Source organism: Cydia fagiglandana, chromosome 23 (assembly GCF_963556715.1).
Source record: "Cydia fagiglandana chromosome 23, ilCydFagi1.1, whole genome shotgun sequence".
In the NCBI taxonomy this organism is placed as follows: Eukaryota; Metazoa; Arthropoda; class Insecta; order Lepidoptera; family Tortricidae; genus Cydia; species Cydia fagiglandana.
The window spans coordinates 7,368,201-7,390,439 of NC_085954.1; the positions used below are offsets into that span (position 1 = coordinate 7,368,201).

At 33.7% G+C, this 22,239-nt stretch overlaps 1 protein-coding gene across 1 annotated transcript in view; it reads left to right on the forward strand.

Annotated features, from left to right (window-relative positions):
- Nucleotides 1-1,109: 1,109 nt before the first annotated feature.
- Nucleotides 1,110-22,239, forward strand: part of LOC134675755 (hemicentin-1-like) — a 227,586-nt gene continuing 206,456 nt past the window's right edge. The window contains exon 1 of the mRNA XM_063534065.1: nt 1,110-1,200. The gene's annotated coding sequence lies outside the window, so the exon portion shown is untranslated. The remainder of the gene's footprint in view (nt 1,201-22,239) is intronic.

Consider the following 22,239-nt stretch of genomic DNA (forward strand, 5'->3'; position numbering starts at 1 on the left):
TAACTGGCCGCCCTATACCTACTAAAAATGAATTCTATTCACCTATAAACAGAATTAATTTTAGTAAGTACATATAAGCTAGGTTTCAATAACTGGCCACCTTATACTAAAATGAATTATATTTAAGTATATAGGTGAGTAGAATTTATTTTTGGTGCGGGGTGGCCAGTTACTAAAAGTGGCCATTTACTGGCGAATTACCCAACCTAAATATTTAATATGTATTTAGCATCATAAAATCATTACATTACACAAAAAATTCAATACACACATTAATAAAGCTAATTCTAATCATCAGGCGGGAGGTTGTATTATCCAATTATATGTATAAGTAAGGTGCCCACTGCCCAAATCTTGAAATAACTTTTCGTTGTCTACATTACTCTTGTTCTTCCTCGCGTTATCCCGGCATTTTTCCACGGCTCACATAGGAGCCTGGGGTCCGCTTGACAACTAATCCCATGAGTTGACGTAGGCACTAGTTTTTACGAAACCGACTGCCATCTGACCTTCCAACCCAGAGGGGAAACTAAGGCCTTATTGGGATTAGTCCGGTTTCCTCACGATGTTTTCCTTCAACGAAAAGTGACTAGTAAATATCAAATGATATTTCGTACATAAGTTCCGAAAAACTCATTGGTACGAGCCGGGGTTTGAACCCGTGACCTCCGGATTGTAAGTCGCACGCTCTTACCGCTAGGCTACCGTTGTCTACATTACTGATTTCCTATCATTTGTAAACTTCAATGTAGGTACAGACAGTAATTCTCTACCAAACATCTTTAGAGTCGGACCAAGTTATCTCTGCGTAGCATTTCGGTGGCAGGGTGTTCATCGCTTATGTCAAATTTCTGTGAAAATATGACATTTATAATGACGCTCCCTCACTCAGATCGTTCCTCAATAAATTATAATAAATCCTCAAATCGGCCTAGAGTTAAATAAGGCGACCATTTACGTAAATCAAATTTAATATATATCATCCAAGGTATATTTTGCCAAATAAGTAAACGCTGTTTGTTTCAATGCACTATTTTCCAACCAGCAACAATAAATTTACACTCAACTATCGTCGATAAAATCTTATCGCCCCCAACACTATACGCGCACAAACGCGCGCCGCTAAGCTAGAGATGTGATAGCGAACGCGAAATAGAAACTCAGTTGAGTTAGCGTTCCACCGCGACCGGTCGTCTCTCGGTACGTCCTTAATCGGAATTTCAAATTCGGAAAAAGAATGCGTTCCGTTCCATTTTTAAATTAAAAAGTTGTGTCATTCGAAAATTGAATGGAGCTACTGTGAAAGTGTATTTTTATTTGTGATTTGAAATGTGCATTTTGTGTTGAGTTATTTATATTTCATGTAAAGTTGGGCCGTGAGTTTGTCTGCTTTTATAGCGATTGCTAAAATAACTGAGCAGTGCTAAGGGTTTAGTTATTTTAGGGCGAAGCTGAGACCTATTTCTTTTTATTAATTTTTAGTTGGTTTAATACAGCAGACAGACAGACAACTGGAGCAGAACTAAAATTATAAAAAAAAAATATTTTGGTGGAGTTTTAATCGACATTTACACCTCATACATTTTATGAATAGGTACCTACGAAAAACAAAAAGAGGATCACAAGAAAATTAAAATGTCGGAAAATTTACCGCGCTTTTAAGCATACAAATATGTTGTAAAGCTAGAATGCTAAAAAACAAAAAACTTAACTTTACGTTACTTTTCTGTTGCGATTACAGATTTTGAGAAGATTTAGAATTAAAAAAAATTGTAAACGAGAAACTCAATAGGCACGACGTGCAAATAGCTTTGGTCACGAGTGGCAATAATTTTCTTCAATTGTTTTAGCAGCAACAGAACCATTTACTTATAACTCTGATGAATGACACGATGCAGTAACTTTTCCTCATTGCACCCAGGATGAGTAAAATGAGATTTTGCTTACAGAAAACCAATCGCTAACATCGGAAGTCGACATTTCCTTATATGTTTCTCTATCACTCTGGTAACGATGTTTCGGTTTTTAGCTTCTGCTTCTGACTAGCAGGTTACGTTTAGGGCCGGGATGATCTGTATGATACGAAGCTCTGTTCTGTATTGAGAGGTACAGATTATATCTGTCCGTGTAATCCGCGTCTACTGGCCCAACGCCTTAAAATTATCGGGCTGTGCTTTATCTGTACATATGAAGTTCGACCCGTTAATGTCCTGCCAAATAATCAAAAGCCATTAACAGCAAGCGAGCAAGACCTCTAGGGGAACGTACTTGGATTAATAGATTTGACTTATGTCCTATGTCCACTAGATGGGCAGAGGGCGTCCACAGTGCGCCGCCATCTGAATCGGTCTTAAGCTTCGTGCTTGAGTTCGCTTCAAGTCTTCCTGATAGCGATAGATCGCGTCTGCAATAATAGCCCGGCGTCAGGTCTGCTTTGGACAGCAACGTTTTCTCTTTCCTTGGGGATCCCAGTCGAGGGCTTGCCTCGGTATGGAGTCAGGATCCCTTCGGAGTGTATGCCCAATGCAACTCCATTTGCTGGTCAATCGGGGTCTCATTGGAGCATCTTCACAGGTTGGCATTAGAAATTTTCTTGAGCCAGTATGTACCAAGAATGCGGCGGAGGATTAATAGAGTTAGGTTAAAAGACTGGGCTTTGCTCATCAATGTCAATCCTAAGAATCTTGCTCTTTGCAACTGCGACAGAATTCTGAGCGAATTGTCTATGGTTACGAAAATCTCTGGAAATGTTCGACCTTTTTAAAAATGACCGAAATAAATATCAAACTAAATATTCAGTTCTGAAATTTGACATACCTGAAGTCCTTAAATATTTTAGATTAAAGAAAAAATCATGATTTGGTTTTCTTTGTCCCGGCTGCGTAGTCTTGCCGACTATACATATTCATCTCGTGGTTATTCCGTACAATTTTACCCAGCTTCCTATCTTGAGGTTCAAGGTCTATTTACCTAGTGAGCTTGAGATTGTAGATCGACGACCCGCCCCGGCTTGGCTTCGCACGGGTTTAACTTCGAACATACATACACATAAACAGCTGTAGTTAGGAATTCTAACAGCGCGATTCGGGAAATGAATTAGACATTCACTAGATATGAAATAGTAACGATATGTGACGTTCCACGGCAAAAGGTGCCCTATGGCGGTTGGCGTTTACGCTATTATTAACGTCGCTTCACTATTATTGCGGCCATAAGGTACCTTTTGCCGTGGAACGTCACATATCGTTACTATTTCATATCTAGTGAATGTCAAATTCATTTCCCGAATCGCGCCGTAATAGACTGATGCAAAAAACATCTATGTACAACAAAGGACCTGAAAACTATTGACTGTTACCAACGAGCGAAGATCGTGATCGTAAACCTGAAATCGATAACAACACAGTCACACATTTAGTTAATAAACTTGAACTTCGGAAAAAAGTACCTAATGTTTTTAAATCAAACGTGACATTATTGTGTCTTGTATTATTAGTTTGTATGTGACCCATTTCTCTCGCTTACACAAAAAACACAATGTAGTGCCAACTGAACACACATTAGTCTACAGCCGACCTTGCCTCGACATTCGCAATAATTACGAGTATGCAAATTTATTCATTCATTACGTTTCATAACGCCATCGTCACTCATTAATATTCTATTGTTTTTATTATTACTCGTTTTGGAACGCATAAGTTTGTCGCTTTTTAAGAAAACTTTTTTATTTTGAAATAAACTCTATAATGTCATCGGCTCATTGGTGTTTTCAGGGCTAATAAACAAGCGTCAGCATCAAACATTTAAGTAAACATATTAATTATAAACTGTTTTGGGGTGTTTTGTATATGTTTGTAGTAGACTACCAATACCTATCGGTAGCTACAGCTATCGGTTCACTAATTTTAAACTATTTTTTGTTAAACTATTTTTTGTTTAAACTATTTTTAACTTGTGACATTATTCAAAGTAAACCTTTTAATTACTCTACTAGTAAAAATAGAAAATTACGTCAAGCTATTGAAACAAAAATACATCTTTTATATTTACAAAAATCAGTTTTTTTTTCAACCATTCATAGTTTGGTTTGGTATTCTTAATTTGATAACTTGTCTAGTTTTTATATGCTGGATCTATGTTCCCTAAGAGCTCCACAAATCCCTGCATGATATGAACTTACTCCGACCAATATCATAAGTTATTGGTCAGAAAAACTAGATTTTATTGCCATTGCCTTTAAAACTACGACTAGGGATTTTGCTCAATAGTCAGCTAGCTATTTGATACGATATCTATGTCTATTATCTAGTACATCCGTTCAATATATCCTAGAGTGCGCGTCGATATTTTTATCGATATATTTTGATAAGTTACGCAATGATAATGATAACACAAATCTGTCGGATTTGTTTATCTTTAGGTTAGTGTAACTGGGTAACTGAAGTATTCCAAATGCTAAAATCTTTCTCTGACAGAACCAGAATAATTGGAGCCTGGATACCAGTTACAACACTTACAACTGTGCAAGCCAAGACAACGAAAAGGTGTTTTTTTCTAGTGACCGAATTTTATGGATTTATTTCGGAGGATGAGCGTTTTAAAATAATAAAATACATAGATAAATTAGACTTTGAGGTAAAGCGATCCCCGAGGTAGCAAAATAGATACATTAAAAATAATGAAATGAAAAATAAAAATAGTCATATTATAAGGAATATTAGTCACTGCGCAGTTGATTCGTCTTCGTTTTAACAAAAAATATAAATAATATGTTTCAAGCCTTATCGATATCGATATATTTAACTCAAACTCAAATCGTCACATCTCTTTTTCTGCTCAATCTAATGCAAAGTAAGTTTGAATTAAATCACTCACGTATCTACTTTCCATTTATGTAAATTAAAATAGATACCCCCAATCCCTTACCTATTTGCAAAAATGAATAAGCCCATTCATTGGCTTCCTAATCCTATCAACAGATGTCATTAGCGAATGATTTAGCGTTTCCATTCACCCATTCACTCATTATCTGAGCGCCCTTTCTATATTCAAGGTCCCTTCACACCTTGATTTTTAAGTTTTTTCTACGGTGTCGTATTTCAATATCTAGTCATCCCCTAATGTTTGCTAAATAGTAATATTGTATTATATTGTATTGAATTTCAAGGTTGCCCGCCGCCGAATTCTCACGCACATCATCTGGCATAGACAAAATATATTTTTTTATTAATAGAGATAACGGGGAAAGTATTTTTATCCGCAGCCAAAACAAATTATTGTTTAAATATACGTTTGATATAATCTTTACGTGACTAAAATAGTGAATGACTAATATTACTGTAATAGCCTTACGTAGATAATGAACCACCCAAGTCGACTATCTGACTCTAGTTAATGTTAAAAAGTATCAGTATCAATAGGACATTTTGTCTAGAGGGTTAAAGAAATGTTTTGTATCTACAGATTTTCCAGCCTTTAATAGGCATTAGTTCGTGGTAAAGTACGTTTATACAATGTAATATAATTACCTACTCATAAGTCTAATTAAAAAAAAAACAAAGTAGAATAAAAAATCGACACAAGTCGGAAACTGCTTTTTTGCCCAGTACAAACTTTGCCACACTTGATACAATTTCTCGTATTTTTTTACTACAAACATAATAATATAGGTAATGTACTACTACTAACAAACATGAAATAAATATTAATCACTACAGAGCCGGCAATCATTAAGTACTTCTTCGGGCCCCGATACATAAATATGCCGTTTGTACAACTTGAAATACTGCTTGAGTTAACTTAAGAGGTGTGAGAACCAAGCTTAAGGTTAACAGTATCTTAAGTTCTTTCTTAATACCAGTAAGAGTATATAATAATTATAACTGCATTCTCATAATGCTGTATATAATTTAATTAATGATGAAAAAAAAAACCTTTACTTTTCTGTGAATACTTACTTGATTGAAACTGCATGAGTCAGACAAATAGATATATCATATTGTTCAATACTATGGATATACTAATCTCCTGGAAATTTTGGTTTATGATTAGGGCAAAAATAAAACAAAATTTTTCACAAATATCATTAAATTCATTATAGACAATTATTTCAAGAGGTATGTCAGGATCGTAGCAAGTGGAAATCCGTGGTCTCTGCCTACCCCTCCGGGAAATAGGCGTGATTATATGTATGTATGTATGTATGTATGTATGTATTTCAATAATCACAATCTTATACAAATTAGAACAAAACTAAACCTATATTAATCTGTGTGGTCTAAATTATATCTACAAATATATCTCCTATTTAACTTACAAGATTTGAATCACATATCTAAAAATGTACGTAGTGGGGCAAAATAAAAGTGTGTAAAACCCAGACTATTGCTATAGACCTTGGATCATAATATCTGTTTACGTTGCCAGATATATTGTGCCAGGTTATTTGATATGCATACGTAAACATAATAAAATTGCTATCAATGTCTGTTCCTGTACTGACGAAAAACAGATGTGTAGTATAACTTTCAAAGATGAGTACCTACCTAACGTATAAAAATTCATACTAATAGTAATATAATACGCTTTTGTGTAATAATATTATTTTGTGTAAAAAAGGATATATAGGTACCGCCTTACTTATAGAGATCTATGTAATGTAACATGTTAAAAAATAAATTAATATAAACTAGCAAAATAATATAGGTATACATACTTGGTACTTTTAACTTTTCATATCTTTCGAAGTTATTAGGTAAGTACTCCTTTAGTGCGGTCTATTTATTATTTTTACCTTAGTACGATTGTTTACGAATCTTACCTGATTTCCATTGTAAATGAATGACAATAAATCATTCATTCATTCACTCATTTGTCATTCGAGTATTCAACAACAGCTGCCCTTAAAAACAAAAACGGAACGCTCCAATTAGGATTGTTCATTTTTTTTAGACCCCCATTTTTATTTTATTTTCTGAAAATATAGGTTAATTTAAGATACCAATTTGAATGATTTAGTAATTCGTGGCTCGGTTGAATATTTATAATTTATTGAAAATATGAGATACGACTTCTCGTAAATTACATATCGTCGGCTGATTAGGATAATGCACAAGCAACAACAAGCATTAAAAAAAAAGTTGTCATTGTCAATTGATTGTAATGTCACCTGTCGACAATGTCAGTGTCACGTGTTTCTATAAATAACAATCGTCTGGAATGGAAAACTCGTTTATTTTGAATCATTAATTTCAAAATACCTACGCTATAAATTTGAGAAAGCTGATTCCAGAAATCTGCCTAAGTTATATAATATAACTTAGTTTTATTGGAGTATGTATCCATATAGCATCCAACTCCAACCATAACTTGGCTGAAATCAAGGGAGCAAAAATACAAATGTAAGTTACCTACATCATATATATTTTAACTGATTCGATTTGTAAGAAGATTGGATTCATAAAATCGTTACAAGCGTCCAGCCGTCCATTGCTAAAGGTAGCTTAGCACCCAGTGGGTGCTTTCTACCGGCTTGTCACCATTGTTTGGATATTGTACTACATACTTACTACTATATTAGGAACATGCCAATTTTGCTAATTATATCCTATTATTTCAGGTCATCGTGATTCCTATTTAGATACAGCTGTGAGATATGTAACTGCACTGCCCAGAACAAAGTTGAGCATTTTGTATTGAAATGAACGTCATATTAATTATTAATCGTCGTAATACTTTACGACCGTAAATAATGCCTGGGAACAGAGTAAATAACAAACCATACACTTCTCTTCTGGATGGTCAACAAGAAGCCATCATTGTCAGATGCTCGTGCAGAACATGATAAACATACATTTAATGTAAAGTTACTATTTTTTTTGGAAACATATATAACATAAAATTAATAAAAAAGTAGGTAAACAAAAACATGTTTTATTATTCACAACTCTTTATTAAGTCTTGTCCACCATGATATCAGCAGCTTGAACTGCAACATGGACCTGGAAATTAGAAATTATATCTTTTTAAAGCAGTTTCAGGCTGAATTTTGAGTATGGCTATGTATTCTTGTATATTCCTTCTTTCTAGTAGGCACCATCTCTGTTTAACGGTTTGCCTTTAGATACTCTGGCTACATTACTACAGAAAATAAATAGATACCATGACCCTACCAATAAAGTGAGCTTTTAAATACTTAATTGTAGTAAATTAATATTAATTTTATACTTACATCGACGTGATTCTCACAGCAATACTGTGTGTAACGTGTAACACGTGAAGTAGGTAGGTATTCCAAGTTTAATTCACGGCACCATCTTTCACGTCGTAGTTCTTCGTGGATTCAAACTATTATTTTTGTGAATCATTCCCACACGTAGGAACAAGGTTTTTGATATATATAGCAATGAAATCTACTGTTTAGGTATTAATTATAAATCAAATTGTAACAAACAAGCGCAGCGGTTTAACTGAAAAATTTTGTTATGACAATCGATGACAATGATAACTTTGACAATACGTGAGTGACGGATTTATTTACTATGGTTCGATAACTTTTATTATGCAATGACTTTACATTCAGCCCAGGAGAAGGTCAAACTAAGGTCATAAGGATATTTGTTGAAATATCTTCAATCCTCAATTATTATATCGCAGCAAATGTCGGAAACTGTTTAAAAACCTTATATCTCGAAATGGTTTTCGAAATAGAACATTTGAAAAAAAAATGAACAATCCTAATTCAAGGACCGTTTACAAAACCTTATTAGAGTCTGTGCGGAAAGAGAAGAGTCGTGGGATTTGAGGGCGCGCCAGTGCTATTTTATGGTTTTTGCTATGCTGACAACACTGGTCACGTGATTATAGTACGACACTAAAGGTCATGATACTTGAATCCCTTTTGTCCCAGTTTTTTACCACGGCTTACTAAACGGAGCCTAGTGGTGGTGTCGGCTCATCAACTCAATCCCCTGATTTAGCGCAGGCACTAGTTTTCTTTTTAAAACACACTTGTTTTTACGTCTCAGATACTAAAAAGTGACAGTGCCATTGACAAAACTGCGAAAAGTGCTAAAACTAGTTAAGAATCTGCCCAATACAACTGTAATTTTAGTACCAAACAAGATAGAGTCTCATTTATGTACTGCCTAATCTGTGCAGTCCAACAGTTATTAAAACCGGGTAGATCGGGTAGAAATTCGTCACACGAATTTCTAGGTTTTTTGACCCCTCCCCCCCTCCTTGTCACACTTGGTCACATTTTGCAAATCCCTCCCCACCTTGTGTGACGTCACATTTAGGCAATTTTGTTTTCAACGAAATCGGCAATACTAACTCGGCTTTATTTTTTGTATAAAAAAATATTTTTTGTAAAAGAAATATTAGTAATTTTATAACGCAAAACCAAGTAGGAACGAAAATTACCTACTTACTTCCAAAACCTCATTATTTAAATGTACAGCGATTAAAAAAATATAAATTAATTTTCGGTTACTGATGAATATTGATGAAGTTAAAGTGACGTCACAATGTTTGTGACAACATGTCACATTTTCTTGACCCCCTTCCACCCCCTAAACGTGTGACGTAATTAATGGATGGCCCCTAAGTAGGTAGGCCTTATTGGGATATGTCAGGTTCTCTCATCTCACGATATTTTACTTCACCGAAAAGTCACTGCTAAATATGAAATATAATTTCGTAACTAACAGAACCTACAAATAAAGAAATATTTTATTAGAAAAAGTTTTATTCTTTGTAATCGAAGTCTGAATTAAAATATTCAATGTCACTTATGTTTGAGCTAGCTTCAGAACAACCAGGGACACTCATAGAACTATCTTCATCTGAACTGGATGTGCTTGAATCCGGCACGTAGATTACGAATTCTTGCATATCACCTACTTAGCGGTCTTTTATTTGAGATACCGTAGGTACTTTTACACAATCCTGAAAAAAAAAAATACATATAAATATGCATAAAATGGCAAGTATCAAGACTATTTGTCAGTTTTTTTAAAGACCATGAATGACCTGCATATTTATGAAAATTAATATATTTTGAATGAATATACTTACCGATTATGTACCGGAGACAAGTTACTTAGGGGGCTTATTAAATAGGTAATTATTTAATATTAAATACAACATCAATACCCGCGAATAGCGGAAACACGTTCCGCGACTTTTTGTAAGTCGATAGTCGGCTTTTAGCCGTTTTCTTCCCGCTGACAAAACCGAACAATGTTAAATATAATTTTCCTTGTGGTTTTATGTACGCTTTTATCGTGTTTTGAAAATATTTTATACATAAAACTTGCGGTTTTTGTTAATAAATATACAATGACAGAAGTTTGTTTACTTTTTACATGACAAGGTGTCAAAGGTTTGATTGCCATATAAAATTTAAAATGTTAGTTCCCGTTTCTGCCACGACTCTTCTCTTTCCGCACAGACTCTATCAATGACAATGACTCAAGCCATATAATAAAATAAAAAAAATCACTGAATCCTCATTTCAATGAAAAAGCCTCGCGAAAAATGTCCTCAATGTTGCCATCAAAAAGCAATCGAGGCAGACATCTTAAATCGAACGATTATATTGCTTCTCAAGTAAAAAACGACGTATGTATATTCGAATTTGTATGATGATACGGCTGTTAAACTTTTTCCTTCGGCCTCTCTTGAGTGGAGTTGTGAGTTAATGACAGCAATTCTACAAGAGCCGCTGCGCTTTTAAAAATGGCGGCGAGAATTGGATGAATCATTGTTTGTGTTTAAAAAAAAATACCTGTAACATAATAATAAATAATAAGAATTGATAGTGGATTTATATTGTATTGTACCCAATTGGGGGGTTCAAGCTTCAAAATAAAAAATCGCTTAAAAATGACGGGGTTTAAATTTATAATAATCGTATAAATAAGATTGAAACTTAATAAACTTCACTTTACGTGGGTCCGTCAAAGAAATCAAAATACCTACTTACACTAATCTTAATCCATGACCAACTAGTGCAATCCCATATCAAATGTTTTGGACAATTTGAATTATTCTTTATCAAAATCAGAATAGGTACTTACCTAAAGATTTTTTATTAACCCAGAAAGCTGGCAGCTTTCTCTCGCAGCGCATTAGTATTGCCATTCCCATTATTGGATTTCAGCGAAGGAATGCTGCCAGCATCTTTGGCACAATGCCAAGTGGGGGCCTTATTTAGATGTATTTTAATTTAAATTTTAATGTTAGTTTTTAATTTTATTATAAAGTAATTTTACCCAGAAAGTGAAGTATTGGTAATTTATATTATAAGAAATGTGTGGCATTAATTATTAATAGTAGTAGTGCTGAATACGATCTTTGTTTATTTTTATAAATATACATTCCGGTTCCTCTATAAATATTATGATATTATTATCTAATCGGTACAAACAAATTAGTACGAATATAACCGGGGTCTCGAAAGTACATTGATCTCACCAAGTAACTGGTTGGCACATTTTCACATCAAACCATTCACCATTCGGGGAAGCGATTAAATCCCGACCGAATGGAAGCCGGTTTCCACTCACTCAGTATTCATTCGCCCGGTCACTGAATCGCATTATTGGTTTTCGGTATTTTTTTACCGAAATTCCGGTTTTTCGATGTGATGTAATGTATCATCGGCATCGGTTGTGCTGTCAAATATTTAATTTGTTTTTCTTATTTCATCAATAAAATCTGAATTTTGACATAAATTCTGGATAGCTACTACTACTACTAACAAGTATGTTTTAAGGGTTTCGTACCCAAAGGGTAAAAACGGGACCCTATTACTAAGACCACTGTCTGTCTGTCCGTCTGTCTGTCTGTCTGTCTGTCTGTCTGTCTGTCTGTCTGTCTGTCTGTCTGTCTGTCTGTCTGTCTGTCTGTCTGTCTGTCTGTCTGTCTGTCTGTCACCAGGCTGTAACTCTAGAACCATGATAGCTTGACAGTTAAAATTTTCACAGATGATGTATTTCTGTTGCCGCTATAACAGCAAATACTAAAAACAAAATAAAATCAATATTTAAGTGGGGTTCCCTTACAACAAACGTGATTTTATTGTCGTTTTTTGCGTAATGGTACGGAACTCTTCGTGCGCGAGTCCGACTCGCACTTGGCCGGTTTTTTATAATATCTGTTTTGCGAATTTGTTATTGTAAAGACATAATAGAGATGGTCAAACAAATCTTGTCAGTAGAAAAAAGCGTGATATTCAAATTTTCTATGAGACGATATCCCTTCGCGCTTACATTTTTCATGCCGCCTTTTTCTACTGACAAGATCTGCTTGACCAGCTATACTTTAATGGTTTATTTTGCAATACATTACTTATTGGAAAAAAGTCTTTTCACCTCGATAGATTATTTAGTCTAACTTTTCCATTCATATACTCCATAATCAAGGTATGGAAACTTGGAAAGTCCCATAGATAAATACTCATAGATAATAGATAATATTCGTTCATATTCATAGATAAAGTTGGCATAGACTGATAAATGTAACATTTTTAAATGCTTCTCTAAGTACTTGTCTTATAAAACCAGTATACAGCGGAGTATGCAGATCAGTTATTAAGTACGGATCGAGGGATCAAGATATACTAGGCATAGTGTATATACAGATATAATGTTTTGAGAAACTAAGTAGAGTAGAAGATATAGGGCACTGGACTCAAATAAGGGAAACAAACATTGCAATGTCCACACGTTCACTTTCGTATCCTCGTGCCGCCCACCATACAAAATTATAGCCAAGGAAGTTAGAATCCTATTGTATTTTCAATTAGGTTGAATTTCATTTGTCCGAAAAAATTTCGAGACAAATGAAATGCCACCTACTTTGTTTTTAATTAAGGTTGATATTCCATCGAAACTAAGTGTACATCCTAATGTACATTGGGCGGCACGAGGGTATGGGTGTTCTATAATACATATACGACTATATACTGCGTGCAGTCGTTTTCAGCACAGGGTATCGTGATTTAACTGATTCCAAAATTTGTACGTTTTATAGCATAAATTCTGTTTTAACGTCTTATATAATATAAAATACCATCATTTGAAAGATAATCTTACCGATCGTAGAAAATAGGTACCAAATTTCTTCGAACCTTTTAGTACAGGTGGTCAAATACTAAAAGTAGAATATAAATCTACTTGTAGATATTTGCCATTTATTAACAAACGAAATTATATCGGCGTGGCATACCGCTAGTGAACATAGCGAAAAATCTAATACATACTTCATAGCACATTTCAACAAGTTTTGAACAAACGAAAATATAATCGGTGTAGCGTACCGTAGTGAAAGAACATAGCGAATATTTTAAACATGCATACTTCATAGCACATTTCAACAAGTTTTCTAGCCAACCAAACAATCGGAGTTGTAAAGTCTATCGATCACACAAACATAAACCTTAAGTGCAAGTGTCGCTTATACTTTTATAAACATAACTCCAATACAATTGCGAAGCTTTGAGTTTTAAGCGCCAAATGCAATAAGGCCTAATTTTCCCTGAAATATATGGAGATACGACTTTTTGCTCCAACAATGTTTAATCTCACCTTCGAGTAGGTTGATGTGCGCTGATAAGCAATTTTATTCATAAGCATGCTTACAGCGTGTTTCTTGGCTAGTATAACTTGTTATCCTGTTTCATACTAACTATTAGTAACCGTGGGCCAGGTGATATTGGTCTTAAGTATATCGGTAGATAGTTTTACGATTTATAGTCAAGGTTATCAACATTATTTTGTTTAGATCCTAAAGGTCATAAGAAACGTAATTTTTAAGCATAATAAGCTATTTTGTTATTTGCGTTTGTTTTAGTGAGAATCGATATTTTGCATGACAATAACAGTTGACATGTTGGGAATGTGAGAAATTTTTGTGATGTTAAGAGTGCTATAGAAAGGTGCTAAATTTTTGTTTAAAAAAATACTAAAATAACGTTTGATTAGTTGTCATATTTGAAACATTTATTAAATTATCATTTTATCAAAAAATATTTGAAATAAAACCTGAATGGTTGTGTAATAAGCTAATAAGCTTTAAATATTCGAAATTATTGTATACATATTACATAGGTAGAGTCTGAGCGGAAAGAGAAGTATCGGGGCATTCCACGAGACTGTCGCTTACATAACGCTTTTGCCTTGTATGGCAGCTACCTCAATAAAATACGTGAATCTCGAGAATATACTGCCAATTTGTTAGCCAAGTCATGAAATATTACCTGACCCAATATCGCTTACTCAGCATTTCCAGAAGTATTAGAAGAATTGCGTTATGTAAGCGACAGTCTCGTGGAATGCCCCATCGTATAATGTATTGGATCCCATACATTTCACGCCTCTTCTCTATCCGCACAGACTATCGGCAATAGAGTTGAGGTCAATCACACCACAATAATTATTACATGTCATGTTACGATAAAATAAAGATCTCTTTTTCGATACCTATGTCAAGATCAACAGTCACTAAAAATTTGCAAAAATGTTCTAAATTTTTCTAAATTTACTGTTGACTAAAAAATTTCTTCAAGGTTTTGTCTAAAATCCTACCTAAAAAATTTAAAGATAGATTCCACTATTCTTTTTAGTTTCGGACTTTGTAGAAATTTGACATGTTACGTTATATCAGAGATATATATAACTCCGTATAAGATAAATAAAGTCTAAGAAAAAAACGTGCCTCGGAAATCAAGAAAAAGTCATTCTCGAATAGATGGCGCACACACCTATGGCCTATTCTTGGCTAGATGGCGGTGACTATTATTGATACATACACCGTTTGATATTTAATAATTTTAACACATATCAGTGAAAGAACATGGGTCAGTATGGAACAATAAAAATTAAAAATCATTTATCCGTAAACATATTTTGATTAATTTATACTTTTTCCATTTTATTTTAAGTTTTAATCGCGTGTCGATAGATGGCAGTAAATGTTCCGTGACTACAAAATTTACTTTGGCAATAGCCCTCTATACTATCTATTCTCTTTGGTTATATCATTCAAACTAAGTAAATTTACCTTTTATCACTTATCAGTCACCAAATAAATACAACAAATCATTGTAACTACAATTGCATCACGAACAAATATCTCCTTATAATGTTATACTATAAATCAAGTCAATGGACTTATCTTATCGGAGAGTTTGCTCCAGTGAACTGTAGGGACCTTATATTTCACAATGTGGACAGGAATGTACTTTGCGTCGTGTAATTGAAATGTGAGTGCATTTCTTATGACGTATGTCGCGTGGTGACATTTTTATACGATAAATGATAATTGATAGTATAAATACGCGAAGTATGACAGTTATGCATTGATAAAGATGATAATTTGATAAGATTTAATAGATACATTACTATCGTCAGACATCGTACATTTTCCAGCATTTTTGGTGCAGAAGAGTGGTGTTAACGGAACTGGTATAGATAATTTCAACTGAAATGGTAAATTAAGGTTAATATTACTGTAATTAACGCTAATTAATCATTTGGGTTGAAATTATTTATACCAATTCCGTTAACACCACTCCGCTGCACCAAAAATGCTGGAAAATGTACGATGTCTGATTATCGTACAGATAAATTCAATGAAATTGAGCTAGGTACCAAAAAAACATACAAGATACTATAAGAGTGGCCCATTTAGATCGGCCAGTATGGGAAAATCTGAAACTATAAGACATACGACGATCACTTCTTAGGAACCATGTCATCGATTTTAGTAACCAAAAAACATGCAATCACACAAATTAAAAAAAAAATGTGTACAGCTCGGGAATTGAACTCGGACGTATTGAAAAATAAAACTAACACTCTAGATCTATTTAGATATCGATTGTGTAGGTCTTAAGCAGTAAATGTTACTATGAAAATTGATATCTGAAATTAATAAAAGACATTTTTATACGATATTTGTGTTGATATACGAGCCGCCGTTCTGCCCGTATCAAATATCGTGTAAAAATCATAAAACCTATACCATAAACATAATACCAGTATGCCTATGCCAATAGGATTAAATAATTTTGATCTAAACTATGAATACCTACGTAAACACTATTCAATAAAACTTCTTCTATGTCAGCGTAAGACCCCTCGTTTCTCGAACATTAAGATTTACTGCCCGAAAATGTCATAAATAATTATTACCGAACACCCTTCTCTCATAAAAGTTGAAAAGGACCGCCATCGACAGCTTAAAGCATTGTGGGTTTTATTAGTACATTGTTGCTTATCTGATTTTGTTATTGTTAAATTTTGAATTGAGGTGTTGAAGATTATTTTTGCCGGATTCTTGTTAGAGTCAGACCAAGATTACTCTGCAGTGATTTTTATAGCACGTGCAAGTGTTATTTTAAACAGAAGGACAAGTCTTCTCCCGGTTAAGATGTGTTTTTTACCTCCACCCTCAAACGACTGTTAAAGTGCTTCTCGATGGTAAGGACTAGACAGTGTTCAAATAGTGTCAGATAATTTCATGCTCTGACATAAAAAAAAACAACGGTACCTTAGCAGTTATAAGTACATAAATTTAGTACATAATGACCCGCATAAATAAGTATTATCCACTTTTATCACGCCCTTGGTGATGTTGTCCTAACGAATAGCAGGAGACCGTGACATCATACTGTGTACATATATACCTTTGTATTTAACTGCGACTTGTGTATTCTAGAGATGCCTAAACAGACAATTTGGTAAAAATTCGACGTTTTGCGTATATTTTTATTGGCTTCAGGGGAAATGAAAAAAAAATGTAATAAAAATACACGGAAAACATATTTATCGATTATTAGTTATGTGACGTTTAGCGTCACATGTAGGTAGAAATAGATAGGTTAGAAATGAAAGTTTAATTTAGAAAAGGTATTTAATATTATTTATAATTACAGGAAGTTAAGAGGGCGTCGAGGAGGGTAAATTTTCAGATTCTGTCAAATTACCCCATTTCACACACAAACGCAGCTCACGCACACTACCTCAATTTACTGGGACAGGTCAGTGACCCTAATGTTTTTTTAAAGGTGCTGTTTCGAGTTTAGTGTTAACTATATACTGACCTTCTTTGAGGAATTTAAACTGTCAAAGCTTTCCTTTGTGAGAAGAGAGAGAAAAAACACTTTTTATATATAGCTTTCCTTGTTTGTTCATGTCATGTCATAGGTATGTGACGTATTAGGTAATTAATTATTTTCGTTGTTGACTTTTGTATTAAGATAGGTACAAAACGGCGACGCTCTTAACTGTCCATCGGTAGACCTTATGCCTTTTGTAATAAGGTTTATGGACTGTCAGTTAACAGTGTGGTGGTGTGCGATGGTAGGTATGCGGTTTGTAGACATAGACCAAATTAAACCTAGGAGTTTTATTATTAAAGATATAAGAAATCGTCTACTTTACCTACTCGAAAAAAGTGGACTCTATCTAAAATTATCCCTTCATTAGTTATAGGTCTTGTAACATTTTTTACAACTATAGACGCTTATTATATTTCACTTATAACTTAATTTTTAAAGCTCTGTTGATAATAAGGCTTTAAAAACATCTAATAAAATTCAGGTACTACACTTATACTTTTGTAAGTCAGTAAGTGATGCTTACTTAAAACTTATCGGGAAATCAAATAACTCATAACTACCTATATTAAAATATTTAAATTTACTAATTCATCTCATACGTTCAATAAGGCCCGGGACTGGGCCTTGTCACCCGCACCGACAGAGGGCCTTTTTAGTCCTACATAATATTAAAGAACTGTGTCCCGGATAGTATGGGTTCTGGTCCATGACGCGTCCTGAATTAACTTATACAGGGTGTAATTGTTAAGTGTGGCCAGGCTACAATTCCGTAAATATAACAGATATCAGAAAACTTCAAATTGATATCGAAAGTGCGTTACCTAATGAGTAAAATTACATTAATAACTTTTTTTAAATAAATGCAGAAATATCCCAAACATTAACTTCCAATCAAACCCTCCCATACATTTAGTACGACGACTCAACCCTCAAAGAACGTCGGTGTTGTAAGAGACAAAACTGCTTGAGATTCATTATTTGCGATAATAAACTGTAATAAAATAATAAAACTACCGTTTATGGAATAATAAATCTAACACTTATTTTTTAAGGAAGTACATTTTTTGTTTACAGTAGTTTCTCGAAATGACGCCCTTCTTGTGCGATACATTGACGGGCCCCCTTAAATATTTCTAAATTAACTTTGCGGCGTGATTAAAAAATAAATGTTAGATTTATTATTTCATAAACGGTAGTTTTATTATTTTATTACAGTTTATTATCGCAAATAATGAATCTCAAGCAGATTTATCCCTTACAACACCAACGTTCTTTGAGGGGTGAGTCGTCGTACTAAATGTATGGGTGGGTTTGAAGTTAATGTTTGGGATATTTCTGCTTTTATTAAAAAAATATATTAATGTAATTTTACTCATTGGATAACGCACTTTCGATATCAATTTGAAATTTTCTGATATCTGTTATATTTACGGATTTATAGCCCGGCTACACTTAACGATTACACCCTGTATATCATTAGATAATTCATAGCCTATATCTATAGAATAAATCGTTCTTATGAGCGTATTTGGTGGGCATCCCTTATTAGTAAAAAAGCCTACTGCTTTATAATAGGATGGCAATGGTGGCAGAAACCCATTTCATTTGTAAAATTGTAGGGATGAATGTATAGTTTATTGTAAATCCCAAATATATTAAATTACCCGCGGACAGAGCGACCGATTTTATTATTAGATAATTTTCACATGTATGAGCTCTGTTCTGTGTAAGTAATCCTAGAGCAGCTGTAAGCGCTGCGCGCCGTGTTTGACGGTCTAACGATCCGCCCTCGGCTGCAGCGCTGACAGCGATGTATTGTGCCCGCTTCCCGCAGGCGCAGAGAGCTAGATACGAACGTTGTTATCGAGGCTGTCATACTAAGTTGCTTTTTCCCGTTAAATTTGTGTTTTGTAATTATTATTTGGCTTTCGCTCTTTCTCCTTCTGTTTGTATAAAGATAGATAGATGTGTGTATTGTGTGTCGTAACGGACAATAAATCGGTGTGCGAAAACGAACGCTTGGTGCCTATTATTTGCTCCTGCATCTGCACCCGCTTACCACGCCTAGCACAACTCTACCTTCCACATCTACAAAATTATCACCTGTAATTTATCTGTAAAATATTAAAACATTGTATTCACACTTTTCAAATGCCAGATTCAGTTTTTTTTTTTAAATGTTTGACTTTGGCCATAATTCAATTTGAATAGAAATCATCACCGCCACGCGCTACTAATTAATATTCAGAAAAAATATATGAGTGCCTATTTTTATTTTTTTGACATTTAGATTTTATTCTAGAAATTATAGACTAGTATTTTTTATACAATCTTTTTAATGTTTGACGATCCTTCTGTGAAATTCTTAGTGTTAAATTTGATATGTATAATAATCCAATTTTATTATGGAATAATATTAACATCAATAAATTGTTCTGATAGTTAGATTAAGATTAATTACGATTCATAAGAGCTTGTTGCTAGGCCTAGATTTTGCAATTTTTTATTTAGTACAAATCACCACACTGTGATTGTAAAGGCCAAAATTGTCCTAAAATTACATATCATTATCATTTATTGTGCAAAAATCAGTTTATTTGTATGAATCGTTATACCTATATACGATTATTTAAAAACTGAATTCCTCGTCCCTAAATTATACAATAATGATATATAACTTGCCCTAGTTGCTAAAAGCATGAAGAAATATAGCATAGATTGGACTTCATAGATTGGAGCCGACCATTTCCCCTCTTCCCTTATTTTTGGTATACTAAGCCACTAGTATTGGGTTGCCTATAATTATTTTTCTTTGAATGTACTCGTAAACCTCTATCCGTTAGTATGCGATTCATTAATGGACGCACCATGGCCCAAATCGGGACACGGTTCTTTAACACGTAATGTTAATAATCAGTGAACATCTTTAATTACGCTCAAATGCTTAAGTTTCAGTACAGGTAAAAGTACATATGAGCTGTACTTTTAATGGTTAGTACAATCGGCATCAAATGGAGAGTGACGGCCAAAGTGACCAAATATAGCTATAGGATCTAAATGTGGACGAATAAGGTCAGGTGAAGCATATAAGGCCCACCTTTATTTTAACTGAAATAGTTATATTAATAATCAGGATATTATTACCAAATCAATGTTTCTTCATATATACCAAAATAGTTATAAAAATATTCCGGCGCTTTTGAAAAATACACGTTTTATAAAAAAACCATACCATGTTGGTTCGGAACCGGGCCTTGTTACTTGCACTGACAGTTGAACACTGACTTGAACATAAGTTCAAGAATAATAGAAAATATTACCGGGCCTTATTAGCTTTTATCATGAATTAATTTCATCTTCAATTTAAAATGGTCTATAGTAAAATACGGCCTACATGAGTCATGGAAAAACAAATTGTATTTTATTTAGAAAGTACTTATAATATATGTTGTTCATAATCTTCAGTAAGCTGACTTCTAGGAGTCTATCTATTATAATTAATGTAGATTGACAGTTTACTTAGCAAATTGTACTTTTATACCTTTGAAACAAGCATTTGAGCGTAATTAATGATGTTTACTGATTGTTAATCTTAAATATACCTATTATGTAGGGCACTTAAATTATTTTAGCGGACCGAGCGGATATGTATGTTTGTAGACCACTTTTTTATTTAAATAATTAAATTGTAATTCATTCAAAAAAAGGTTACTACAATTAGGGATGTAGATACCTCACCTACCTTATTACAAAGCATTACAAAAATGTCCAAAGGCCAAAGCCACACTGATAAGACATAAGACCTCATAAATACCTATAAATAAACGTTCACTGAAAAAAACCCTAAGGCATTTCTGATAAGTAATTATTTTTCGTTACTGAGTTATCGTTTTGCACCGAATATCAATGAAATAAAAGCACGTTAATTTGATAGATACATTTATATAAAAATAGTCACATGGAACCAATATAGGTACTCGTAAACCAGACCACTGCGGTATTGGCTTTAAATATCGTTCTTTCAACTGATAATATAGCCACAAAAACTCGCTGAGACTGCAGGTCGAGTCTTGATTTCAATTTCTTGTTGATATATCATTGAATTAACTTTCAAAGCACGTGATAGCTCTCAGAATAGCAACAAAACTGGTTGAAACTAAGAATTTTATTGCTGATATTATGTGAACAACATTGCTTCGTCTTCATAAATAAAATTTTAATAATTTATATTGTTTACGTTAAAATGTGAAGAAATTTGTTGATAAATTGTTTATCTAGTTACTAGATTCTAGTATATTGACATTATGTCATATATGTTTTTAAAATTACGTAATATGAATGCCAGCACAATGAAAATTTATTCCAATAAGATAAAACAAATCTTCAAACTTTTTTCATTTTTAGTGAATTAGGAAGAAACTAATTACACTGATTTGGTTGTGTTCGTATATTTTTTATATAATTTGTTATATTTTTAAAGTATTATGACTTATGAATAAAAACAAATCAAAATTTTAATGACTCTTGATCTCCGTGTGACATTATTCATTTACCCTATTTATTTTGAACACAGTTTTTCACTGGTATCATCATTCGTATACGGACATGAATTTATGTCATAAATGAACTGTCAAAATGGGAGATTTTAAGTACGCGTCCGCTCCGGACGGCCCACAGCGGGCATCTGATTCAAAGAAGAATTTGACAGATATGGCGGATGTATGGAAATTTTACGAAAGTTTACGTTTAAGATTGAGTTTCTCTGTTATCTTTAAGAGGAAAAATAGGAAAAGCCTGATTCGTTGTAGTCCAGTTATCTGGCTTTCGAAATCACTCGATTTTGTAGCATGAGCATCGAAATTTTTATACAAATTTTACTAAACGCTGACACTCGTTCATCTCGTTTTAGGTACAACTTTGCATGAGTGTATTTATTATATTGTAAAAGATTTCAAATTTTCAAGGGTGATTCGTTGTAAACACACTCTTTGGGATAATAATGATATTTATTATAAAAAAAATTATCAAGAGATGTGGACGCTAGCCACTAAACGGTGACTGCCTTTTTCGCTGATTTTGCTCGATGCAGTCTTAACTAGGGTCGTGAGTCC